The sequence below is a fragment of the Myotis lucifugus genome, unplaced genomic scaffold, assembly GCF_000147115.1.
Source record: "Myotis lucifugus unplaced genomic scaffold, Myoluc2.0 scaffold_385, whole genome shotgun sequence".
Classification (NCBI taxonomy): domain Eukaryota; kingdom Metazoa; phylum Chordata; class Mammalia; order Chiroptera; family Vespertilionidae; genus Myotis; species Myotis lucifugus.
The window spans coordinates 605721-613801 of NW_005871433.1; the positions used below are offsets into that span (position 1 = coordinate 605721).

The 8081-nt window shown below is 51.9% G+C and overlaps 1 long non-coding RNA gene across 2 annotated transcripts; it reads right to left on the reverse strand.

Annotated features, from left to right (window-relative positions):
• Window positions 1–789: 789 nt before the first annotated feature.
• LOC106699380 lies at window positions 790–7854 on the reverse strand. Of its 2 annotated transcripts, XR_001350955.2 has the most exons (4): window positions 7716–7854; window positions 2943–2992; window positions 2319–2449; window positions 790–1428 (listed from the first exon to the last, which is right to left on the reverse strand). It is a non-coding gene; the product is annotated as an uncharacterized LOC106699380 (long non-coding RNA). The 2 variants fall into 2 exon arrangements; XR_001350954.2 differs by lacking the exon at window positions 790–1428 and having other exon boundaries at window positions 1482–2449.
• Between the last annotated feature and the right edge of the window lie 227 nt (window positions 7855–8081).

The window sequence follows — 8081 nt, forward strand, 5'->3', positions numbered from 1 at the left end:
GAGTTCCTACGTTTGTGGTAGTGTTTGCCTCCTGAGAGCTGCATCAGCGGCCACTGTTTGTTTCCTCTTGATTTTAGGGATGTCATTCCAGTCTATGGATTTGGACATATTGTAGCTTTAGCCTAATCAGCCACCAACGGACATGCACCCCCAGAAGAGTCTGTTATGTCTAGGTAGATGGCGGCTCGAATGGCTTTTTATATAAGCTCTACTTTAAAGGTTGCTAGTTTATCAAAGGAGGATAGAGAAAGAAATTCACTGAAGATTAGGTTTAGGAGCAATTTCCCCCCCTTGCTTGGCAAATGTGATCTTAATCGTGTTCATAGCCCCGAATGGAAAAATAAAAAGGATGAATACATTATATTTTCGACAATTTGTTTGAAGTGTGGACTCATGACTCTGAAGGCAAACGGGCTTGACTCAAATCTCAGCTTTCACACGCACTAGCTGGTAACCTAAGGAAGGTTTCTAAGGTCTTTGGGCCTCAGTTTTCTGATCTAAAAAATGTTGTTGTAACGATTTATGTTATACTTCCTACCACCAGATATTATAAGAAGAGATTTGCTTGTGTTATTCCCACTTGAGGAAACTGAGGCTCAGAGAGACTAAGTACCAAGGTCACCCCATCTCACGCCACACCTGTTCCCCCAGCAGCCCCTGCTCTTGACCACGCCTCTTCATTGCCTCCTCACTCCTGATTGGCTGTCAGATACTAGCCAGGCACGTTCTCATGAGTGCACCCTAATGGCTAACATTTTTTTTTTTTTTGAGGAGTTACTGTGTGCCAGGAACTAGTATAAACATTTTACTTGAATCAATTCATTTAATTCTTACCGTCACCCCATGAGATGGGAATTATTTTCATCTCCCATCTCTCAGGGGAGACAACTGAAACAGAGATATTGAGAAACTTAACCCAGGATCACTCTGCTAGGAAGAGGCAAAGCCAGAACTTAAACACTGCAGTCTGCCAGGCCTGGGTACCAAACTTCCTCCCTGTGCTGCCAGTCACATGCATCCCATAAGAAGGAAAGGGGCTCTCTACTCTCCTGACCCACCAATGCTGGGATGGTGGGATTCTTTCCCCCTATCAGCCCGCCTCTGGGTGCAAAGGCTCCCTTCCATTGGAGACGTTCTGGCTCTTCTGGACCTTTGAAAACTGGTGTTTATATGGGACCAGTTAGAGGGGCTTTGGAAAACTGAGTACAAACACGCATCTGATCCCCTGGTGACCTGCAGGCAGCCGTCAGCAGAGGCCCATCCGGAGTGAGGGACGCACCCTGATGTGGCTCCCCACCCAGTGCCGTCTGAATGCAGGGAGAATGGTTTGCAGGCACAGCTTCCAGGTGCTGACCGGCCTCCCGCATGGCAGCCTGGCACTGTCCCCGCATGTGGGGCCGCTCTTCTTACACTGAGGTTCGGTGCATGCTAGAAATACAGGTGTTAAAGGGGATTCAGATGTAAATGCCAAGCATGTTATTGGAAACTACAGAAAAGGCGATCCTTGTGGAAAATAGCAAAGAACCTGGCTGAACTGTGTTCTAGTATTTTGTGGAAGGTACAGTTTTTGAGCCATGAAATTGGATATTTAGCTGAGGAGATTTCTAAGCAAAGTATTGAAGGAGCAGCCTGGTTTCTCCGGAATCCTTAGAGTGAAATGCAAAAGGAAGAGATGAATGGAAGAAAGACCTGTTAAGCAAAAAGGAACCAGAACTTGGAGAAGTCTGCCATATTGCAAAAAATAAAAAAAGAGAAAGTTTGTTCTGATAGAACATAAGGGTGTGGCTGAACACCCATTTCATACAGAGATCTTGGGTGTGACCAGAGATCCAATCAGTCCTCTCAGTGGAAGCCAGGAATAGAGAAGGGCTCATACCAGCAAAGGTGCTGCCAGGAGGAACTGAAGGAGACGAGAGAGAGGACAGAATGAAGGAAGCCTGTTGGACTTCTGAGGTGCTACAGGGCCAGCCCAAAGAGCCATTCCTTAGGAAATGAACACTGTTCTTCAAGGAAAGGGAAGAAGGACCCTGAAGGCTGTTCAGAGATGATCAGGCCACCCCCTCGGTAGCCTTGAGGGAGCCCCCCACCCCCACTTGGAAGAGCTTCAGAGGTGGGACCACTGCCCCCGTGGGTCTGGAAGGCAGAGCCCTGAACCGAAGAGGATTAGTCTGAGCCTGGTGACCTGGTGGGATTTGCCTTGCTAACTTTTGGACTTTCTTCGGACCCATCACCCCTTCCTTCTTTCCCGTTTCTCCCTTTGGACCAGAAATGCCTGCCCTGTGCCTGTCCCACCATGTGTTTTGGAAGCATGTGCTTACCTGGTTCCACAGGTTCACAGCAGGACAGGAATTTGCCTCAGGAGGAGTTATAGCTCCAGTTTCACCATCCCCGAGTTAGATGATGTTTAGATGAGGCTGGACTTTGGAGCTGATGCTGGAATGAGTTAAGGCTGTTGGGATGGAATGAATATGTTTTGCATGGGAGAAGGACATGAATTTGGGAGGCAGGATGGAATGCTATGGACTGAATTGGGTCCCTCAAAATTCACACCTTGACGCTCTAAACCAGTGGTTCTCAACCTTCTGGCCCTTTAAATACAGTTCCTCATGTTGTGACCCAACCATAAAATTATTTTCGTTGCTACTTCATAACTGTCATGTTGCTACTGTTATGAATCGTCATGTAAATATCTGATATGCAGGATGGTCTTAGGCGACCCCTGTGAAAGGGTCGTTCGACCGCCAAAGGGGTCGCAACCCACAGGTTGAGAACCACTGCTCTAAACCATGATGCGATTTTATTTGGAGGTGTATTTAGGGTTAGATGGGATTAGTGTCCTTATAAGAGACCACAGAGTGCCCGCCCTCCCTCCCTCCCTCCCTTCCCCCTGTGAGGACATAGCAAGAATGTGGCCATCTGCAAGCCAGGAAGAGGGTTCTCACCAGACACCAATCCTGCCGGCATCTTGATATTGGGCTTCCTGCCCCCGGAACTGTAAGAAAATAAATTCCTGTTGTTTAAGCCACGCAGTCTGAGGCATTTTGTTATGGCAGCCTGAACTCACTGAGACAATTCGTAAAGGCCTGTTTTGAACATTTTAAAACCCTGGACTTGCCCTAGCTGGTTTGGCTCAGTGGATAGAGCATCGGCCTTCGGACTGAAGGGTCACGGGTTCGATTCCAGTCAAGGGCACATGCCCGGGTTGCGCACTGGATCCCCAGTGGGGGGCACCAGGAGGCAGCTGGTCAATGATTCTCTCATCATTGATGTTTCTGTCTCTCCCTCTCCCTTCCTCTCTGAAATCAGTAAGAATATATTAAACAAACCAACCCTGGACTTCCTGAGGCAGCACGGATTTGGGGAGAAGTCCTGCAGGAAGAGCTGGGTTGGGGGCAGGAGGAACAGAAGAAAAGCACAAGGATTACTATTTCAAGGCAGAGGCAGGGGTTGACGTAGCTCCTAGCGCTCCAGGCACCATGCTGGGCTCCACCCTCAGTAACTGCCTTTGGCCCACAAATACCTGGGGAAGCTGGTGTTTCTGGCTGCCTGCTGGCCAGCTGGCCCTCCAGGGAGCCCTAATCCTTGCGTCTCAGACCTCCCTCCACAGACAGAGAAGGAGGACCATTGTCCCCTGTAAGGAAGCCCCAGCCCTCAGGAGCTGGGGGGACACGCGCAGCCCAGAGCAGACTGTTTCTTTGCGCTTAATCTCCATCCCCAGATTTGGCCAAACGAGGAGAAGGAACCGCCAGTGCCAGACCCAGCTGCCCCTCAAAGCTTCTCCCTCCGATTCCCACGGTCCCTCCAGCCTCTGGGCCGCGCTGCCAGGGAGAGGGGGAACTGATCCGAGTTTCACTTCCCCTGGAGGAGATGTGAAGAAAGAGAAAACGGACCCAGATTTGGGCAGTAGCCAGGGAAAGAGAAAGGGAGTAACCATGAAGCCTGTGACAGGTGCCAGTCACTTGACCCACAGGCCACCGCCACTCCTACCACACCCAAGGGCACCCAGCTAGAAAGGGCCAGGGCTGGTCGGGAGGGAGCCCCAGTCCACCCCAATGAGAACCAAGGACCTGGACAACTCCTGGGCATCAGCATCCACGGCGGGCGCCGGCCACCAAGACAGCGGCCCTCCTCCCGGCTGCCCTTGCCCTTGGCCAGCAGCGTTAGCATGACCGCTGCTGCCCGGGCCCGGCCTCAGTTCCTCATTTCATGGTCTGGGATTTGGCCTGGGCATTGGGCTCTTAAAGATTCCCAGTAATTCTAACATGCAGCCAAGGACTGAGCCCCACTGCCCTTGGGGACCTGCATTCTTCTCTCTGTAAAATGGGGTGGATGGTACCTCCCAGACAGCGTGTGGTGAGAGGGCCTAGGAAGGGATGTCCGGAGAGGGCAGGGAATGGCTCCTCGAGGACTAGGGGGTGGGCTGGGCCAGGTGTTCTGCTAAGTGCTAAGCTCTTCTGCAAGGCGGCTGGGCAGACTCCCCTAGGGGGGTGGGACCACACCCTGGACCCCACTCTTGTTTGCATCTGCCCAGCTCCTTACAGCTTATAGAACCCTTCATTCCAGAAAACCAAGGCTGGCACTCCATGGCCCTCAACAAATGTCTGTGAAATAAACAAATGGGTGAAGTCCTTTGACCTTCACAACAGCTCTGAGAAGTAGCCGGAAAGATATCCCCACCACCCCTGATCCTGTAGGAAGAGTAGGGAATTGAGAGTCAAGTCAAGGTTCTGTCACCAGCTGTGTGTCTCAGAGACACCGTTAAGGGAACTTGTCAAAGCCTTTGTTTCTTCATCTGTCAGATAGACTTTCTAACCATTCCTTATAGGGCTGTTCTGAGACGCTGCTGAGACAACACATGGGAGAAACATTTATATAAACAATTATTTGATGAGGGAATTGAGGTTCAGAGAGGTTAAGTGATTTGCCCACAGTCGCACCGCTAGTACTTTGTGAAGTCATAACTTGAACCCAGGACCAAAGTACTTTCAGGCTTCCCCATACCCCACATAGAAACACAGGCTTGCATAGACTTTAAAAAAAAAAAAAAAAAAGGCAAACAAACACCCAAAAAAGTACCTGGCTGTAGAGAGAGATCCAGCTCTTTGGAGGAGAGGCCCTGGGGCTTTATTGGGCCCAGGGCTCTCCTGAGGGCGAGCGTGTTGCAGTGAAATTTGCAGGAAGGAAGAACTGGGCCTTGAGTGGAGATTTTTTATTTTAATAAGAGGACTAGCCTGGGAGAAAATGCAGAGAAGTGAATAAGCAAAGGATGTTGTTTGTCCATGACAGAGAAGCTGGGAGGAAAGCAAGGGGAAGAATTGGCAGTCGTGTGGGAGGAGCCATTGCCATCTCCAGAGGGTCCTATAGCCAAGGAGGGGGCTCCACACAGCTCTGAGCGCGGCCTCCGGCTCCCAGGACCTGCGGAGGAGGAGGGAGGAGGAGGGCCATGGCAGGTCCTCACACCCAGCCTGCGCCTGGGGGCTGCTTGCCGGGCGTTAGCTCCTCCGAGCAAGCTGCTGGCCTGAAGTCACACTAGACAAGGAAGGAGCCAGGCATTGCTGACAGAGCCATTCTCCTCCCCACTGTATAGGTGAGGCTCAGCAACGTTAGGTCATGGGCTATGTAACAGGGTCCCTCCTTCCCAACAGACCCTGGTCGTTCCTCGGATGCGAGGCTGTGCACCTCCATTTACAGAATCCACGCGTCTGCTCTCCCCTGGACGCCCCAGTGAACTCGGGACAGGTTCCATGTGGGGCTGCCCTGCAGGCAGGCGGGCATTACCTAATTGCTGGCCAGCCTCTTTTGTCACCATTTTTCCAAGCTGCCTGGCTCTGAGAGCCTCCATCTCAGACAGACAAATGAGGCTGCCGCCTTGTTCTCCCCGGGCTCCTGCAAAGGAGGAGATCAGACGGAGGCTGTCTCCTTGATGGAGCCGCAGCCAGGAGCCGGCACAAAGCGCCGGGAGCAGCGGATGTCTTCAGCGGGCGACGACAAAGCCCAGGCCAGTGCCCTACTTGCGGCAATGGCTTTCCTGATTGGGCTCTGCCTTCTGCTGTGAGGTCCTGGGGTCAGAATTCTGAGCCTGGGACTCAATCTTCATCAGCCGGCTCCCCCGGGGAGATGAACCCTTGTTAGAGCCAGCCCCAGCCTCCTAAACACCTCTCCGACCTCCGCCAGGCAGACACTTCTGTGTGCAGAGGAGAAGCAAGTCATCAGAGAAATGCACTCCGCTGCTGCTGCACGACCTCAAACAGGCCTGCGTGCCTGGGGGCTGGAGCGACACCCAAAGGCAGGGCTGGTGCAGGTGCCCAGCTCCAAAGCGGCATTCTTGCCCTCAGCTCCAGCCATTGAACCAACCCTGAAATTGCCTACCTCTGGACCTTTTGTGAGATCGTGCCAACTCCAAGCCAATTTTAGTCAGTTATGCTATGACCTGCAGCCAGAAGTACCATGACTGACCCAGCTCCTGAACCTACGCTGTCCTCAGTGTCACACTGCTCCGCTGATCCTTCACCACCTCCCTTTCTCCCCACAAGGCTCACTCTTCTCACTCCCACCCTCTCCCATCATGTCGATGACATCCAAGGTGCTGATGACTCACAAATCTGAACCTCGTACTTTCTCTCGACTTCAGACTCGCAAGTCCAGCTGCCCACTAACACATGGCCTCTGACCTGTTTCTTTTCCTGGCTCTAATTTCTCTGCTCCCTCTTTTTAAAAAAAAGTTTTTATTGATTTTTAGAGAGAGAGGAAGGGAGAAGAAGAGAGACAGAAACATTGATCAGCTGCCTCCTGCATGCCCCCTATTGGGGATTGAGCCTGCAACCTGGGCATGTGCCCTGACTGGGAATCAAACCGGGGACCTCTTGGTTCATGGGTTGACACTCAACCACTGAGCCACGCCAGCCGGGCATCTCTGCCCCTTCTTAATGTTGGCTTTCCCACAGTACACTCCTGGGCCCTTTTCTAGCTATACTTGCCCTTGGTTACCTCATGCCTTCAAGTAACTTTACACGACATTTTTTGTTGAAAACAGAGTTTATATCTAGAGCCCAGAGCTCTCCACCGGTTTTGAAAAGGCAGCTATCAGTTCACCGTCTGTGCTTGGAATGTTCCACGGAACTGCCCTACCTGGTGCATCCACCTTCCTTAGACACTGCCCCTGCTTGTGTACTCCAGCTCCGCAACACCCACCACAGCCCTCCAGACTGGAAGCAGGAATTACAGAAGCACCTCCTTTCCTGATCTTCATATGCCAGGAGCCACTGAGCCCTTGATTTTACCTCCAAAGTACATTTCTACTCTGCCCCTCCTCTCCACCGCCTTCGCCTTCGTTCTGGCTGCCAGCAGTGCTGCAGTCACCTGCCACCTGACTGAGCACCTCCGCCCTCGCTTCCCTCCAAGCCACGCTCTGCCCTGCAAGCACAGCCAGATGCCTAAAATGCAGGTCTTACCTCACCTTTCTGCTCACAGTTCCTCCTTAACTCACCATGCCCTCCCAGCAGTGGGTTTCAAGCTGCTTTTAGCAGAAGGCCTCCAATATGCACATAGAAAATTAAAGTGGAATTGGAACAGCTGAAGTTAGGGAGGGACATCTAGAGACCCTCCCAGTTACTCAGCCTTCCCCGGCCTTCCCGCAGTAGACACACACACACACACACACACACACTCCTGCATTCGGTTTGTTCAGACTATAGATACTACCTTGTCTGCCCTACCTTGATGGCCAGGAAGCACCTCTTCACATCTCCAGCCACATCCAGAATCTATTGGAGACTCTGGATCATATTTTGAAAGTCAGAAATCCTTTCAGTCGTTTTGTGGCTGCATGCAATTTATAACCTGGCACTAGCAAGGCTTACCTACCTCTGTAGGACTTGGGGGCTCTGGATCCAATTTGTACTCGGGTGTAAACAGAACAGGGAATGTTGCTTGGCGCCCGTGACATCACCGCCACAGTGCTGGCTCAGCCAACAGTTGCTGGGATGTACTTAGCCTGTTGGGGCTGAACTGCGGGGCCGTCCGAGCAGACTGGTTTGAACAATAGAAACAATACCTCTCTTCAGGTTCCTGCTCACCATAGA